Source organism: Schistocerca piceifrons, chromosome 5 (assembly GCF_021461385.2).
Source record: "Schistocerca piceifrons isolate TAMUIC-IGC-003096 chromosome 5, iqSchPice1.1, whole genome shotgun sequence".
Lineage (NCBI taxonomy): Eukaryota > Metazoa > Arthropoda > Insecta > Orthoptera > Acrididae > Schistocerca > Schistocerca piceifrons.
The window spans coordinates 356176864-356193728 of NC_060142.1; the positions used below are offsets into that span (position 1 = coordinate 356176864).

The 16865-nt window shown below is 44.0% G+C and overlaps 1 non-coding gene across 1 annotated transcript; it reads left to right on the forward strand.

The window, feature by feature from the left end:
- The first annotated feature begins 7702 nt into the window (after positions 1-7702).
- On the forward strand, positions 7703-7776 carry Trnat-ugu. Its single transcript has one exon. It is a non-coding gene; the product is annotated as a tRNA-Thr (tRNA).
- The last annotated feature ends 9089 nt before the right edge of the window (positions 7777-16865 follow it).

A 16865-nucleotide genomic window follows, 5' to 3' on the forward strand; every position in this document is an offset into this window, starting at 1 on the left:
GATTGGATCAACACGCTAGTGTTACGGTGATGCTTCGTGAACTCAAATGGATACCCCTGGAGGGAAGGCGACGTTCTTTTCGCGAAACAGTGTTGAGAAAATTTAGAGAACCGGTGTTTGAAGCTGGCGGCAGAACGATGGTACTGCTGCCACCGAACATCCCGCTTAAAGAACGCGACGACAAAATAAGAGAAATTAGCGCTCCCACGGGGACGTACAGGCAGTCGTTTTACCGTCGCTCCATTTGCGAGCGGAACAGGAAAGGGAATAACTAGTAGTACTTCAAAGTAACCTCAGTCATGCAAATATGGTGACTTGGAAAATATGTTTGTAGATGTCGTTGTACTGGGTGGTTACAATTAGACTGCAGATATTCACAGAGCTGGGCTATTATCGTATGGCAGCGAAACTCAGTAGATATTCTAGTGCGTCAATGCGAAACCGATTTACGCTGGAAGAAAACTACTACTTCGGCCACTAGGTGCAAATCTAGCGCTGTGAATACAATAAAGACGAATATAAATGTTTCCATATTTAGTAAATTAGGAGCGGGGAATGGGCAAAAAAAGGTCAAACACGTGAGAAACGAATGATGAAATTATTAACAGCCGAATGATGTTGAAATTATTAACAGCTGCTTACACAACTATATAGTTCTATATGAGCCCCTGAGTTGTCTACAAGACGCTGCAGAACGCCAGGTTTGCACCTGGTGGCCAACAGTGGAACTAATTTTTTGCTAGGGCAAATCTCTTCCACATTAAAGCATCAGCATATCTACCAAGTTTCGTTGCCATACGATCGATGTTGGTCGAAGCAGTGAGGATATAAAATGTAGATTGGCAATGGCAAGAAAAGCGTTTCTGTAAAAGATAAATTTGTTAACATCAAGTACAGATTTAAATGTCAGGAGAGTATTTGTACGGAGTGTAGCAATGTATGGGAGTGAAGCATGGACAATAAACGGTCTAGACCAAAAGAGAATAGAATTTTTTGAAATATGGTACTACAGAGTAATGTTAAATATCACATGAGTAGTTCATGCACCCGTGGTCTAGGGGTAAAAAAAAAGGGGGGGTAGCGTCTTTGATTCATAATCCTAAGGCCTTCGGTCCTGGGTTCGAATACCGCAGCTGCTTAAACTTTATTTAATAATCAGCATTGGCGGCCGAAGACTTTTGGCATAAGAAGTCACACTCATTCTGCCAACGGCCTTGTCAAAGAGGGCGGAGGAGCGGACAGAGGTTCAGGGCACTCCTAGGGATAGGAAACTGCCCCTAAGGGCGGAAGAATCAGCAATGATCAACGGCATGAGGATGCAGAAGGCAATGGAAACCACTGCATTAAAGATACGTAACGCGTATCCACAGGACATGTGGCCTGTAATTGAAGAAGTGTCATGACGATGTCTCCATTGGCAAAAGATTCCGGAATAGTCCCCCATTCGGATCTCAGGGAAGGGACTGCCAAGGGGAAGGTTACCAAGAGAAAAAGATTGAACAATCAACGGAACGATAACGTTCTACGAGTCGGGGCGTAGATCGCCAGAAGCTTGAACGTGGTAGGGAAACTAGAAAATCTGAAAAGGAAAATGCAAAGGCTCAATCTAGATATAGTACGGGTCAGTGAAGTGAAGTGGAAAGAAGACAAGTATTTCTGGTCAGATGAGTACAGGGTAATATCAACAGCAGCAGAAGATGGTATAACAGGGATAGGATTCGTTATGAATAGGAAGGTATGGCAGAGAGTGTGTTTCTGCGAACAGTTCAGTGACAGGTTCGTTGTTATCATAATCGATAGCAAAACGACAACGATAGTTCAGGTATACACGCCGACGTCGCAAGCTGAAGATGAAGAGATAAAGTATATGAGGATATTGAAAGGGTAATACAGTACGTAAAAGGGGATGAAAATCTAACAGTCATGGGGGACTGGAATACAGTTGTAGGGGAAGGAGTAGAAGAAAAGGTTACAGAAGAATATGAGCTTGGGACAAGGAATAAGAGAGGAGAAAGACTAATTGAGTTCTGTAACAAGTTTCACCTAGTAATACCGAATACCCCGTTGAAGAATCACAAGAGGAAGAGGTATACTTGGAAAAGGCCGGGTGATACGGGATGATTTCAGTTAGATTACATCATGGTCAGACAGAGATTCCAGAATCAGATACTGGATTGTAAGGCGTGCCCAGGAGCAGATAAAGACTCAGATCACAATATAGTAGTGATGAACAGTAGGCTGAAGATTACGACAATTAGTCAGGAAGAATCAATACATAAAATAGTGGCATCCGGAGGTACTAAGGAATGACGAGATACGCCTGCAGTTCTTTAAGGCTATAGATACAGCAATAAGGAATTGCTCAGTAGGCAGTGCAGTTTAAGAGGAATGGACATCTCTAAAAAAAGGCCATAACGGAAGTACAAAGGAGGTAACTGCGAAGAAACCATGGGTAACAGAAGAAATACTTCAGCTGACTGATGAAAGGAGGAAGTACAAAATGTTCAGGGAAATTCAGGAATAAAGAAATACAAGTCGCTGAAGAATGAAATAAATAGAATGTATATGGAAGCTAAGACGAAATGGCTGCTTGAAAAATGTGAAGAAATCGAAAAAGAAATGATTGTGGGAAGCAGTGACTCAGCATATAGGAAAGTCAAAACAATATTCGGTGAAATTAAAAGCAAGGGTGGTAACATTAAGCAACGTGAATTCCGATGTTAAATGCAGAGGAGAGAGCGGATACGTGGAAAGAGTGCATTGAAGCCCTCTATGAGGGGGAAGATTTGTCTGATGTGATAGAATAAAAAACAGGAGTCGATTTATAAGAGATGGGGGATCCAGTATTAGAGACAGAATTTAAAAGAGCTTTGGAGGACATAAGGTCAAATAAGGCAGAAGGGATAGATAACATTCCATCAGAATTTCTAAAATCATTGGGAGAAGTGGCAACAAAACGACTATTAACGTTGGTGTGTGTAGAATGTATGAGTCTGGCGACATACCACCTGCCTTTCAGAAAAGCATCATCCACACAATTACGAAGACGGCAAGAGCTGACAACTACGAGAATTATCGCACAATCAGCTTAACAGCTCATGCATCCAAGTTTCTTACAAGAATAATATACAGAAGAATGGAAAAGAAAATTGAGGTTGCGCTAGATGACGATCAGTTTGGTTTTAGGAAAAGTAAAGGTACGTGGGAGGCAATTCTGACGTTGCGGTTAATAATGGAAGCAAGACTAAAAGAAAAATCAAGATACGTTCATAGGATTTGTCGACCTGGAAAAAGCGTTCGACAGTGTAAAATGGTGCAAGATGTTCGAAATTCTGAAAAAAGTAGGGTTAAGCTATAGGGAAAGAGGGGTCATATATAATATGTACAACAGCCAAGATGGAATAATAAGAGTGGACGGCCAAGAACGAAGTGCTTGCATTAAAAAGGGTGTAAAACAAGGATGTAGCCTTTCGCCCCTACTGCTCAACCTGTACATCGAGGAAGCAATGATGGAAATAAAAGAAAGGTTCAGAAATGCAATTAAAATTCGAGGTGAAAGGATATCAATGATACGATTCGCAGATGACATCGCTATTCTGAGGGGAAGTGAAGAAGAATTACATGGTCTGCCGAACGGAATGAACAGTCTAATGAGTACAGAGTATGGACTGAGAGTAAATTGAAGAAAGACGAAGGTAACGAGCAGTAGTAGAAATGAGAACAGCCAGAAACTTAACATCAGGATTGATGGTCACAAAGTAGATGAAGTTAAGGAATTCTGCTACCTAGGCAGTAAACTAATCTAAAGCAGACTAGCTACGGCGAAAAGGGCATTCCTGGCCAAGAGAAGTCTACTAATATCAAATATCGGCCTTAATTTGAGGAAGAAATTTCTGAGAATGTACGTCTGGAGTACAGCATTGTATGGCAGTGAAACATGGAGTGTGAGAAAACCGGAACAGAAGAGAATCAAAGCATTTGAGATGTGGTGCTACAGACGATTGTTGAAAATTTGGTGGACTGATAAGGTAAGGAATGAGGAGGTTCTACGCAAAATCGGAGAGGAAAGGAATATGCGGAAAACACTGATAAGGAGAAGGGATAGGCTGATAGGACATCTGTTAAGATATGAGGGAATGACTACCATGGTACTAGAGGGAGCTGTAGAGGGTAAAAACTGTAGAGGAATATAGAGATTGGAATACATCCAGCAAATAATTGAGGACAGGTCGCAAGTGCTACTCTGAGATGAAGAGGTTAACACATGAGAGGAATTCGTGGCGGTCCGCAGCAAACCTTTCAAAAGACTGATTACCAAAAAAAAAATTACAATAAAATAAAAATCGTAACTAATGAGGAGGTACTGAGACCAAGAGATGATTGTAAGCAGATTCAGAGGCGTGTAAGTGGCAATGGTTACTCGGAAATGAAGAGACTTGCACAGGATAGAGTAGCATGGAGAGCTGCATGAAACCAGTCTTTGGACTGAAGACCACAACAGCAACAAGAATAACGATAAGTGCAGCCCACGCTGGACCTAAGAGAGTAGCTGTGCTTTAATTATAATCACCCATGTGACCAACATGATTATCGTCCAGTACACCATTACTGACAGTCTTTCTTAGAAACCCGTACGACGTGCCGGGATGGTTCCTGTGGAAGGGCACGACCGACTTCCTTCTCCATTCTTCCCTAATCCGATGGGACCGATGACCTCATCGTTTCGTCCCCTACCCCTTTTTTTTTCTTTTTTGCGTTTGGTCTGGGCGGACGTCACAAGACCTCCGTGCAAGCTGATCGTTGATTTCTTTACTCAGTTTTTTTTTTATTACAGAGAGCAGACAGCCCTCTGACCGAACACGCTGAGCTACCGTGCCGGCATCCCTCGACCGAGCGAGGTGGCGCAGTGGTTAGACACTGGACTTGCATTCAGGAGGACGACGGTTCAATCCCGCGTCCGGCCATCCTGATTTAGGTTTTCCGTGATTTCCCTGAATAACTCCAGGCAAATGCCGGGATGGTTCCATGGAAAGGGCACGGCCGACTTCCTTCCCCACCCTTCCCTAATCCGATGAAACCGATGACCCCGCTGTCTGGTCTCCTTCCCCAAAACAATCCAAACCTATCCCTCGAATCAACCAACCAACCAACCTGTACGACCATTATTTTTCACACTCCGCGTCTTCACATTGTCTTTGGGTTCAGATCCACACGCCACTGAACTGGAGTGGCGACTGAGCGGCAATTGGGTAATCAGATCAACGTAACAAAAACAGAATTTCATTGATAGTTGTTCCACGTGTTTGCAAGGGCGAGTAAGTTCCGTACTGGCCGGTATTTCTTGGTAACTAGTGTGATCTGCGGTTTTCAGCCCGGGGCGGGCCGGGTGGAAGAAGCGGCCGAGTCCACCGGCGGCGACCCCCGCGGCCCGCACCCTGTGGCGGGTGGGCTCGGCCAACGGCGCGCCATCGATCCGTCACACGGCGACGCCGGCACACGCTAATTGCAAAACCGCAGCCGATGCGCAAATATTGCGAAAACCGCAGACAATGCGTGGCCCGCAGTCACGGGGCCCGCAAAGCCGTCCGGCGGGGCCGTGATGCAGGCTCCGGGCTGCGGCGCGCGGCTGCCGGAAGCTCCGGCCCCGACACGCGAGATCGCGCCGCAATCTAGGCTCCTTTACAAACGCGCCTCCTGCCGCTTATCTCTCCCCTTTTGTGTCCTTTCACTTCTCAAACAGCGCATCACCGTCACCATAGTGCTGTATTTTTTTCCCCCTGTCGCATCTCGTGGCGCATGTTGCCCACGCGCGGTATACAGGGTGTTTCAAAACGGATCGCCTGATTTAGGACGGTAATAATTACGAAACTTGGAATTACAATGACATGAACACCCTTAGCTGCTTACAGGCGTTGACATGTCCGAAAGAACAGATACCATCTTAGTATATACAGGGTGTTTCAAAAACGACCGGTATATTTGAAACGGCAATAAAAACTAAACGAGCAGCGATAGAAATACACCGTTTGTTGCAATATGCTTGGGACAACAGTACATTTTCAGGCAGACAAACTTTCGAAATTACAGTAGTTACAATTTTCAAGAACAGATGGCGCTGCGGTCTGGGAAACTGTATAGTACGATATTTTCCACATATCCACCATGCGTAGCAATAATATGGCGTAGTCTCTGAATGAAATTACCCGAAACCTTTGACAACGTGTCTGGCGGAATGGCTTCACATGCAGATGAGATGTACTGCTTCAACTGTTCAATTGTTTCTGGATTCTGGCGGTACACCTGGTCTTTCAAGTGTCCCCACAGAAAGAAGTCACAGGGGTTCATGTCTGGCGAATAGGGAGGCCAATCCACGCCGCCTCCTGTATGTTTCGGATAGCCCAAAGCAATCACACGATCATCGAAATATTCATTCAGGAAATTAAAGACGTCGGCCGTGCGATGTGGCCGGGCACCATCTTGCATAAACCACGAGGTGTTCGCAGTGTCGTCTAAGGCAGTTTGTACCGCCACAAATTCACGAAGAATGTCCAGATAGCGTGATGCAGTAATCGTTTCGGATCTGAAAAATGGGCCAATGATTCCTTTGGAAAAAATGGCGGCCCAGACCAGTACTTTTTGAGGATGCAGGGACGATGGGACTGCAAGATGGGGCTTTTCGGTTCCCCATATGCGCCAGTTCTGTTTATTGACGAAGCCGTCCAGGTAAAAATAAGCTTCGTCAGTAAACCAAATGCTGCCCACATGCATATCGCCGTCATCAATCCTGTGCACTATATCGTTAGCGAATGTCTCTAGTGCAGCAATGGTAGCGGCGCTGAGGGGTTGCCGCGTTTGAATTTTGTATGGATAGAGGCGTAAACTCTGGCGCATGAGACGATACGTGGATGTTGGCGTCATTTGGACCGCAGCTGCAACACGGCGAACGGAAACCCGAGGCCGCTGTTGGATCACCTGCTGCACTAGCTGCGCGTTGCCCTCTGTGGTTGCCGTACGCGATCGCCCTACCTTTCCAGCACGTTCATCCGTCACGTTCCCAGTCCGTTGAAATTTTTCAAACAGATCCTTTATTGTATCGCTTTTCGGTCCTTTGGTTACATTAAACCTCCGTTGAAAACTTCGCCTTGTTGCAACAACACTGTGTTCTAGGTGGTGGAATTCCAACACCAGAAAAATCCTCTGTTCTAAGGAATAAACCATGTTGTCTACAGCACACTTGCACGTTGTGAACAGCACACGCTTACAGCAGAAAGACGACGTACAGAATGGCGCACTCACAGACTGCGTTGTCTTCTATATCTTTCACATCACTTGCAGCGCCATCTGTTGTTGAAAATTGTAACTACTGTAATTTCGAAAGTTTGTCTGCCTGAAAATGTACTGTTCTCCCAAGCATATTGCAACAAACGGTGTATTTCTATCGCTGCTCGTTTAGTTTTTATTGCCGTTTCACATATACCGGTCATTTTTGAAACACCCTGTATATAGTTAAGGCTCACCGGCCACTTCTTCTGTGCGAAGGCACAAACAGTGCCCGAACTCTTACGTGAATCGGCAACGCGCCGCGGGTAATGAGAATAATGGGCGGGGCACTACGAATGTAGTGCGGGACAATACGTTGAGAATGTGGGTTTCGCGGGAGGCGTGCCAGAGATAAATCCCTGCTGTCGCGCTATCCTCTGTGTCCTCGATGGCTCAGATGGATAGAGCGTCTGCCATGTAAGCAGCAGGTCCCGGGTTCGAGTCCCGGTCGGGGCACACATTTTCATCTGTCCCCGTTGTCGTATGTCAACGCCTGTAAGCAGCTAAGGGTGTTCATTTCATTGTAATTTCATTCTAACGAACTGTTTGGGCACCGATGGTATCTGTTCTTTCGGACATGTCCGCAAAAACAGATACCATCTTATTATATATATACGAAACTTGGGACGTGCTGGCAGGGAAATGTATGTTGTTTGAATAGGCGTGGCCTAGAGGTTCATAAAATCGCCGTTAGATGTCAGTCAATGAGTCTTCTCAGTTTGCAACCAGAGAGAAGCAAGACGGCATCAGCTCAACAGAGGGCGTTTGGTGTGTTGCAGTTTGAAAAGAGTGAGTCGAGAGCGCTTTCCGTCGGCGTTCTGGCATTTATCTGCCTACCCCAGAAAATTCGTCGATGGTATCGCCAATTTGAAGAGACAGGATGCATGTGCAACTGTAAGAGTCCACGTCCGACCTCACACTTATGGTGACATGGCGGGAAGAATGCGGCAGATGTTTGAGCGAAGACGACGAAAGTCTACTCACCGTGCAAGCAGAGAGCTAGCAATGCCTCATACGGCTGTCTGGCGAGTGACGAGGTGTCGTTTGGTCTATGAACCATACAGACTACAATTAGAGCACGCTCTTCAGGTTCGTAATAAAAGGAAACGGGCTGAATTCTTCAGCAATGTGCTGCTACAGGAAATGGAAGACGATCCATTTTAACCACGTGTTATGTCAGATGGCCACTTGTTACGACTTCTGCCATACTCGTTAGCAGCAGACACAGTGGCTGCGCCAAATACTGAGACGGCGTGAAGTTTTACAATTATTTATTGAGCTTTCTTTACAATTTCTCCCTCGCCGTCGCTGCCCAGCCCTGGGGATCCTTCCGCCTGGCTGCTGCTGTGTAGATTCTCCGACAATGCGGGCAACGCGCGCCGCTGATAACCCTCGGTAGCCTCAGGCCACCAGTGCTCCGCTGAAGTCAGGATGCCCTGTGGTTGAGATGAACTCGTCGCCGCTCGGCAGCCATATCGCCGTGAGGTCAGCTGCCGACGCCTGCTGCACCGGCGGCTGGGAAGCCGTCAGTCGCGATGTCCGTGAGGTCCCGTCATGGACGGACCACGCGGCGTGGCCGGGTTGCCGTTAAGTCCAAGCGTCAGTCCCCGGCGGCGCCTGTGACCAAGACCGCGCTGCGGCCGGTCCTGCTGGAAGTTCTCGCTGTAGTTAGTCAGCCATGGTGCCGACCGAAGTCGGGCCGACCTCGAGAGCTGAAGTTGACATCTGGCGGCGAACGGATGACTCCTGCGAGCTGGAACAGACTTCCGGAATCGTCACTCCAGGCTTCGCTCGGCGCTCGTTCTGCGTGCGTCCTTGCATCAGCCGGTTGGTAGACTGCAACTGTCAGCAAGGCTACCTGTGCCGCGTCTACTTCGCAATGCCGCGATCGCCGGCTGCCTCTGTTTTGCCATTCTCCATTGCGTGAAGCAACGCTTACTACATGCGGCCGCAACACACGGTTAATTTTCAGTGATGAAGCAACATTTCGTGTTAGCGGCAAAGCAAACCGACATAATGTGCACATATGGGGACTCCTGAACCCTCAAGACAATATTGAGCACGAAAGAGGCTTGCCTAAAGTGAATGTTTTTTTGTGCTATTTCTCGTAAAAAATGTGCACAGTCACTTCTCTTTTTAAGAAAACACTGTGATTGGAAAGAGGTATCTTCAAATGCTGCAGAACTGACTTTTTCTTCGACCTCCGGAGGACTCCAATGACTTTATCCCCAACAGGATAGAGCTCCACCAAAATGACATAACCACGTTCGTCAGTCCGTCAGTGATACTCTACGCTGGATAGGGTGTACGGGACCCCGAGACACTGCCCTTCATTCTTGGACTCATCGCTAACTCTTCTTGTGGGGATAAGTGAAGGAAAATGTCTTCATCTCCCCTTTACCTCGTGACATAGAAGAAGTAAATAACAGAATAACAGCCGCCGTAACTACTGCAAAAGCAGATACATTGTGCGAAAGTTCATGACGAATTTAGCCGTCGCCTAGACACTGTTCGCGGTGCTGCCGGTGGACACACAGACCATTCGTAATAGCACACTTAAAACGTTAACTTTTTGTGAGTAGTTTGCAATCAGTCCCAGTTTTTAGTATGCTTTCATCAATAAATATGGAGTTTCGAAATCAGGTCATCCTTGAAACCCCCTGTGTTTCTCAGAAATTGCACGTATCTCTTTCGCATGACCTCACTATGCGCCACGAAATAATGCTGTGTGATTGGGTATTCAACGAACTAATACAAACGCAAATTGGAAATTTACAATGCGGAAGATGAGATCTAAAGATCAAAAAAATATCTTTTGCAGATGATCCTGCAAGATGCATCGCTCTTCCATCAATTCACCAAAGTAGTTAGGAAAGTTATATCACAGGGGAAATCGACACAACTCCCCCCTTGTCAATAAACAAATCTATGATCATACACGACGAGTGAGTGCAATGCTTGTTACCTTCACTGAATAATGAGTTACTGAGCGTTGAATTTGGACACTGTGCACAACGACAAGACCTTCACTGTGAGAACAACGAACTTAGGTGTACATTAGGCTATATTTGTTACTAGTGGTCAGCTTATCATGGAAAAGCGGTAGGAGCCGGACGGTGTGGCCGAGCAGTTCTAGGCGCTTCAATCTGGAACCGCGCGACCGCTACAGTCGCAGGTTCAAATCCTGCCCCGGGCATGGATGTGTGTGATGTCCTTAGGTTAGTTAGGTTTAAGTAGTTCTAAGTTCTAGGGAACTGATGACCACAGATGTTAAGTCCCATAGTACTCAGAACTATTTGAATTTGAAAAGCTGTAGGACAGTTAAGTGACATCGAAAGTTAAGTCAAGTCTGCTTAAACAGGCTTTTATTTACTCTAATTGAGGAACACAGTTCACAAGAAGTTGATAGAGAGCAGAGTTCTCTAAAATCTTGATTGAATCTACACAAAATGACGCAAACACGGGGGGGGGGGGGGGGGGGTGTAGCAAATTACATGGAAGACTGCAAGGAAAAGCAAGAAGTTATCCTATTCTGGGCCGGTCACAGATTCAGAATTAATGAGACAAGAACTCTTATTATAAGTCTGAGCAATTCAAGTTACATAGCAGAATAAGTAAGTGGCGAGCTGCTCAGGATATGGATTGTGCTACCGCGGGTTGTGACACATCCAAATATCAGTAAAGCCTGTGCGTATCAGCACCAGACGGCGACCAGAATATGAATAGCCACCACTCTTACTTCTCCGCCGTCAGGTCTTTACTTTAGAAAAAGTCCTACATGGAGGGGATATCTTAACGCTGTTGCCAATGTGACAACGTCGCTTATTTCATGAAAATCAGTGGAACACAGCAGAAACTTCCCTTTTTTGGCATGCAAGAAACACGTTGAAAACGATTGGTCGGCTTCTACACAATCAGCACGGTAGTGGGGCGCCACATTCTACTAGCTGATCCATAATTTTTGGAGCAATGAAACTGACTGTCTCACATTGACCAGGTGGTGTGGCAGCATTCGTTCTTTGGTTTTCATGCAAAAAAGACAAAAATGTCATGCTCAGTTATTGTCTGGGGACAGCAGTGGTGGCATAGAGTAGTGTGTCCTCAACAAGGACGGGCACCACTCTGTCCACAAAAGCAAGAGTAGGCTGCAGCCTTACTTCCCCAAAAACTGCCCATCTCCCTGTGGAAGCTTGCCACTCATAATGAGATTCACTGACTGCTCTCTGCCAAGAAACAGGAACCTAAAACCACTACCGGGAGCACACTTTCTCAGCGAGAAAAACGTAACACTTTCCTCCGTAGCAAGCACGTCCAGTACTCACAATAAAATAACCACGAAACAGTGGGAGAAAAATGAAACAATGACGTGCAGCGATACGTGGCAATAATTTCACATTGTACTCAGCAGACCATCAATTATTAACATATTGCTGTAGTGTGTCTTTCATGTCAGGTATAGGGAACACAAAAAAGGTAAAATTCCCTCGCCACTCGTACATTAACATAAAATGAATGGAAAATATAATCTGTGCGCATTCCAAATTGCACGCAACCGACATGCTGCAGAATGACGCAATTGGGCGGAGCGCACATCTCCCTTCGACCTACATCTCTCTAGTGAAGACAAATCTTCAATGCTGATCAGGAAGATGATTTGCATTAACGATGCACAATATTGTAACAATAGCTGAAAAATAGGAAAAAATGCACATATAAAATAGGACGACCGGCGATTTTAGGTGCGTGCCAGACCAGGAGAACAGTAGGGCGCAATTCACATACTGAATTAATTAGGTTACAGTTTTGTATGAGATGATTGCCAAGTTTGTTGAATGTTCGCCAGCAGCAAATGTTTGGGGCAGTGACCGAACGAATCCAACTCGTATCATGCGCTGATTTATTAATGTGGTCCAGATGGTGGTCTAATACTTCACGGTAGGAACACGACTAAATCAGTGAAAGGAAATGGAAGAACCAGCATCAAAAAAATTGAAGTCGAAGGACAGCGTTTTCAGCGATACAAAAGTTATTCTTCTTATCGGTTATGTAATATATGAAAAATATTCTTCTTCTGGATGTTCATTTTTTTCCACTTACGTGTCTGATTTGTAGTCATCAATTGGTTAGATGCCGCCTTGCATTTCTTCTTATTTTTTGTGAACGTTCCCACCTCCATACATGCATGACCAGTGGTTTCTGCCTGAAACCACAGTTTTATTAAATTTTTTGAAGTACCAGTGCCTTTTGCATGGAACTATCGATGCTATTGCAAGACAGAGACACGTAGTGGTACACAGAGGTATTTATAAGAATGTAGTGCATTGTAGTAGTCACTTCCAGCGTTCAAATCAATAACGGGCACGGAGATTGTTTTGCGCGGTTCTAGGAGACCGTGACTTTTTTTTGTGTGGTCATATTGAGGAGATCATTGAAAGTGAAAGTAAGTATATCTAAATTTATTGTAACGTAAATTTGGGTTTGTAGTACTGCAGTTATGAGTGGTTTCGTAATGAAACCACTGGAACGGTATTTATTTCTGATACAAAGATTAAGGAAAGGCAAACCTACGTTTCTAGCATTTGTAGACTTAGAGAAAGCTTTTGACAATGTTGACTGGAATACTCTCTTTCAAATTCTGAAGGTGGCAGGGGTAAAATACAGGGAGCGAAAGGCTATTTACAATTTGTACAGAAACCAGATGGCAGTTATAAGAGTCGAGGGACATGAAAGGGAAGCAGTGGTTGGGAAGGGAGTAAGACAGGGTTGTAGCCTCTCCCCGATGTTGTTCAATCTGTATATTGAGCAAGCAGTAAAGGAAACAAAAGAAAAATTCGGAGTAGGTATTAATATTCATGGAGAAGAAATAAAAACTTTGAGGTTCGCCGATGACATTGTAATTCTGTCCGAGACAGCAAAGGACTTGGAAGAGCAGTTGAATGGAATGAACAGTGTCTTGAAAGGAGGATATAAGATGAACATCAACAAAAGCAAAACAAGGATAATGGAATGTAGCCTAATTAAGTCGGGTGATGCTGAGGGAATTAGATTAGGAAATGAGGCACTTAAAGTAGTAAAGGAATTTTGCTATTTGGGGAGCAAAATAACTGATGATGGTCGAAGTAGTGAGGATATAAAATGTAGGCTGGCAATGGCAAGGAAAGCGTTTCTGAAGAAGAGAAATTTGTTAACATCCAGTATTGATTTAAGTGTCAGGAAGTCATTTCTGAAAGTATTCGTATGGAGTGTAGCCATGTATGGAAGTGAAACATGGACGATAAATAGTTTGGACAAGAAGAGAATAGAAGCTTTTGAAATGTGGTGCTACAGAAGAATGCTGAAGATTAGATGGGTAGATCACATAACTAATGAGGAAGTATTGAATAGGATTGGGGAGAAGAGAAGTTTGTGGCACAACTTGACCAGAAGAAGGGATCGGTTGGTAGGACATGTTCTGAGGCATCAAGGGATCACCAATTTAGTATTGGAGGGCAGCGTGGAGGGTAAAAATCGTAGAGGGAGACCAAGAGATGAATACACTAAGCAGATTCAGAAGGATGTAGGTTGCAGTAGGTACTGGGAGATGAAAAAGCTTGCACAGGATAGAGTAGCATGGAGAGCTGCATCAAACCAGTCTCAGGACTGAAGACCACAACAACAACAACAACAACAACAACAACAGATTTATTAAATTTTAATCTCATTTTTGATTATTATTTAGGACTATAATTTGTTTTAGACATTAAGAGTTCACTGAAGTTTCGAAACGTCTTTAGGAAAAACACGAAATAGCTTTTAAATGACGTAATGGTGGGTGGTTGAAAACCGTTCGTCCCAGTGGTTCCAAAGTGAAACCGCAGCTCTAAAATAATGGATTTTTTTTTTTACTTTTAGCCAATTTTTTCTTGTGATAGTTGCTTATTCTGATAGTAAATGTTAATTTTGGGAAAAATTTTAAAATAATAGTCCAAAGTGAAACCACCTCCTTAAAATAATTGATTGTTTACTTTTTGCCAATTTCTTGGATTATTCGTTGCTTACCGTGATAACAAAGCTTAATTTTGTGAAAAATTTTAGAATAATACTGCAAAGTGGAACCACCTCCTTAAAGTATTTGATTGCTAACTTTTCGCCAATTTCTTTGTTTATTCGTTGCTTACTATGATAATGAAGGTCAGTTGTGTGAAAAACGTTAAAATTTATTTCTTTTATGTTGTTGGGACTGGAAGGGTTAAGTTTCCTTCGTTTCGCACTATAGGATTAAATGGAGATATTGAAAAAATCCCAGGCCACCCATACTTTACTTTTAATGATGCCATCACATTTTGTGTTAATAACATTACAGTTGTTAGCACACTGGTCTCTCATTCAGGTGGACGACGATGAAAATCTGCGACCGGGCGCCCAGATTTAGGCTTTCCGTGACTTTCCTTCAGTCACTTTTCTCCAGGTAAATGCCGGAATGGCTTCTTAGAAAGGACACGGTCGATTTCCTTCCCCATCATTGAAACATTTCGGGCTTGTGCTCTGTTTCCAATGACTCGATGTTGACGGGACGTTAAATCCTAATTTTCTTTCCTTCTTTCCACCCTTCCTTCGTTTCGTACTTTCTGCCCACTTTAGCCTGCTACTGGCTACCAGCGTAATTTTGCTTCTTCAGCAGGATCTCCTATTTTATTGTTAAACATATCACCATTTCCCATTTCAATACTGTCTATTATTTCCTACTTAGATAATTCATTCTTAAAGCAGATCTAGTAAAAAGAATATTCTTCATTCCATTTTACTTGCAGGTCTTCTATATTTTACTTGTATATGCCCAAAAAGCCTGTCATTTACGAACCTTCAGATTGGTGTATGTGCGCTCTTTAATTCTGTTCTGAAAAGATGGCGATTAACTTAAAGATTTCGTCAAACTGGAGGTTGCGTTGAATATATTAGTGCCCTACTGAGAATTTGAGATAGTATTTCCATGTCTGTCTCCGGCCTGTGAACCGATTTACTCAGTCGTGTTAAGTGACTTAAAACAGTTTAACGTGATACACGGACCATTGTGCAGTTAGAATGTGTTACGTGTAGAAAGCACAGTCCAAGGTAACAAAAGCAGTAGGTCGTAAAAAATCCAAGTATCGGTCATAGTCTGAATTTATTGCATTTGTAGTTTAACTCTAAAAGCTTTAGTGTGTGTGTGTGTGTGTGTGAGAGAGAGAGAGAGAGAGATTGATTGGGGTTGTTTGGGGGAAGAGACCAAACAGCGAGGTCATCGGTCTCATCGGAGTAGGGAAGGATGGGGAAGGAAGTCGGCCGTGCCCTTTCAAAGGAACCATCCCAGCATTTGCCTAGAGCGATTTAGGGAAATCACGGAAAACCTAAATCAGGATGGCTGGACGCGGGATTGAACCGTCGTCCTCCCGAATGCGAGTCCAGTGTACTACCACTGCGCGACCTGGCTCGGTGACAGAGAGAGAGAAGAGAGAGAGAGAGAGAGAGAGAGAGAGAGAGAGAGATCGAGATCAGATCGTTAACCAGACTTGTTGTTCCCTGCGTCTCCACATAAAATTAAAAAAAAAAATGAGTTAACACGTGTGTAGTGAGGAGAAAAAAACTACCGATTACGAAACAATGATCGAAATGACTACACGCTTTGACGAGATTATTTACATAATACTACTTAGAGCGTTTTATTTCGGACCTTAGGAAACTTAGGGTCTGGCATCTAACATTCCTTACTAACGAGAACAGAGTAGGCTATATTAGAACTTTTTTTTTTTTAAGGAATCACTCGGTAAACAATATCATGCCTTTATTCATTGTCTGGGGACACAATGTGAGATTGTCTCTGACGGTATAGAAACACTAATTGTTGGCATATGTAGTTTTATATACCTGTGTGAAAGATGTTATGGAAGTCTCATGACGAGACTGCTGTATCCGAGTACTGTCCAGTTAGACGGATACGTACTGTTGATTCGAAGATCTGCGGCGGTTTCTTTAATGCGTACCTCGATTAGAGTACGCGGCTTGGCATAGGGAAACAGTGTACTCCGAATCAATTAAATACTTCAGACTACTACCATACGACTTCCTCTGTACTATCAAACCTGAAATTAGGAAGCCATTGAAAGACAAACTACACTTGCCACAAGGAAGTAAAGGAAAATATTATGCGGCAGTGGTGCCTAAACCAGTCAATCTTTCTTGGAATGAGAAAAATAGTTTTTAAGGTTGAAAAGCAACTGCATTTTGTTAGTTACGTACCTGTTTTCGGCTTATTAGGCCTACGTCAGGTGACAAACGACTAACGTCTACAAGAGACGCTAATGTAGAGGAAATCTGACCTTCAACCAACGCACAGGGTCTTTGGTCTTCAAATGAGGCAGAAAATGTCAAATGGAGTCCTGTCACTTGTATCACGTGTCAGATATGTTACAATAGTTAGTGGCTTAGTGTGATACGACTGTATAAGAAAGAGGATGAAGCTGATAAAATTGCAATGCAGATAGTTGTCACTCTACGAGAGACACATTTGCATATAAATGTCACATAAG